Source organism: Cajanus cajan, chromosome 6, assembly GCF_000230855.2.
Source record: "Cajanus cajan strain Asha chromosome 6, NIPB_CcT2T_4, whole genome shotgun sequence".
Lineage (NCBI taxonomy): Eukaryota > Viridiplantae > Streptophyta > Magnoliopsida > Fabales > Fabaceae > Cajanus > Cajanus cajan.
Genome location: NC_138522.1, coordinates 31,947,147 through 31,949,211, shown reverse-complemented (window position 1 = coordinate 31,949,211; position 2,065 = coordinate 31,947,147). Strand labels below are relative to the sequence as shown.

The following is a 2,065-nucleotide window of genomic DNA, read 5'->3' as shown; positions in this document are numbered from 1 at the left end:
GAGAAGGTTGGGCGCCTGTGCCACCGACTCTAAGGTTTGCTTTTCTTTTATTCTTCTTTTCTTGGAGAACTACTATGAACTCCTGTGAGTAGTTTCCCTTTTTCTGGGATCAGGGCTTAGCCTCTGAGAACCTCTTTATTAATGCATTATTCAGTTTCTTAATTTTATTCCAATTCTTGATTTGTTCTTTTATATTTTATATATGAACTTTAACATTATTGTTTTCATAATAACATTAATTAAGGATGAACTGAGAGGAGAACTTGATTATAATTATGATAAACAATTAATCTTAATTTTCATAATCATAGATAATTAGGGATGAACTGAGAGGAGAACCTAATTATCGGAACCTAAAGGAACAGACTTGAGTGTTAAATCACGAGAGTTGATTTAAGCTTTCGAGGAGCAATAGATTAACAAAGATCTTAATGGGTTTAATTGAACGTAATTACCACGAGAGTAGGGATTAATTTTAATTAAACACGTCCTCGTAGCCTGAGAAGGTGCAAGGATTAAATTAGGTTAAGACTACCTTCAAGATGGAATAGAATTAATTAATGAAAATAATAATTCAATATTGTTGGAACTCTTTGTGCGAACCCTAGATTCCCGGAAATCTCCTTATCTTATCTTAAAGTTTTATCTTATTCATTAATTGCATTACTATCTCTTTTACCAGCGAATCTGATCTTATCATCTCAAAACAAACATTCTATCTGTTTTAAAATTCAAATTAAAATACTAGTAATTCTAGGTCAAACACGTAGTCCCTGTGATTCGATATTTATTACTTGACGACAACCGTACACTTGCGGTTTTTCAATACATCAAGTTTTTGGCGCCGTTGCCGGGGACTACGTCTCTTGATTTAAATTACAATTATTTTAATTCGAATTTAAAAAAAAAATTTAAATAAATAAATAATTTTTTTTTTAGTGTTTACTTCTCCAATTCAGATTTCACGGGTCACTTTTTTTTTTTTTTTTTGCAGTGCCTTAGGGTTAATGCAAAAGAGATCTCTACGTCTTGGGAAACCAACACCACTTGATCCTGAGATTGAAAGAACTCTCCTGAGAAGGAAAAGAAACCTTTCTAAAGAATTTGACATGGCTGCACAACGAGATAATTTACCGCTTCGAGATTACTCTGCACCCGTAGCTCGTGGGATACCTGGAGGGGAGATGCAAACTGGAGCTACTGTACCAGCTTCTCTGGTGAATATGCTCAAACAGAACACCTTTGGAGGACTACCATCAGAAGATCCTAATGACCACTTAGAGGGGTTCTTGGAAATCTGTGAGACCCAGCAATTTGATGATGAAGTTTCCGATGGAATGCGACTCCGCTTATTCTCACTCACCTTGAGAGATAAGGCAAAGGTGTGGCTAAGAACAGTGCCTAGAGAAAAGATAGCAACTTGGGAATTATGTGAAAGAGCTTTTCTAGAGAAATTCTTTCCTCCTTCTAAAACTAAAGAATTGAGGAAGAAAATCACTAATTTCCAACAAGGCACTGGAGAGACTATTTATGAAGCATGGGAGCGGTTCAAAGGATATCTTCAAGCATGCCCACAACATGGCTTCAACCGTTGGCTTACCATCCAATTTTTCTTTGAAGGATTGGACCAACAAAGCACCATGATATTAGACTCAGCAGCTGGAGGATCTTTCATGGGGAAACCTATTAATGACTGCATGATTATTTTGGAAAATGTAGCCTCAAATCACAGCCAATACAGTGAAAGAGAAGTCACAGCAAGGAAAGGAACTCCGGGGCGATATGAAGTGAACAATATTGAGTTACTCTTAGCAAAATTTGATACTCTTAATCAAAGATTAGACAAGATGGAAAAAGCTAAGGTTAATTCAGTGGCTACAAATCAAGTATGTGACCTTTGTAGGGAACAAGGGCACACTGCAGTAGATTGTACCTCAATTTTTACTGGAGAAAAAGAAGATACTACTGAACAGGTGGCAGCTTCTCATAATTTCTATGACACTCCTCGAAGAGAGAAGAGTAATCCATATTCCAACACATACAACCCTGGTTGGAAGAATCATCC

General features: G+C 36.5%; 1 non-coding gene across 1 annotated transcript; it reads right to left on the bottom strand.

Moving 5' to 3' along the window:
* Positions 1 to 1,478: 1,478 nt before the first annotated feature.
* On the bottom strand, positions 1,479 to 1,585 carry LOC145949449 (small nucleolar RNA R71). The gene has a single exon (XR_014427656.1). It is a non-coding gene; the product is annotated as a small nucleolar RNA R71 (small nucleolar RNA).
* Between the last annotated feature and the right edge of the window lie 480 nt (positions 1,586 to 2,065).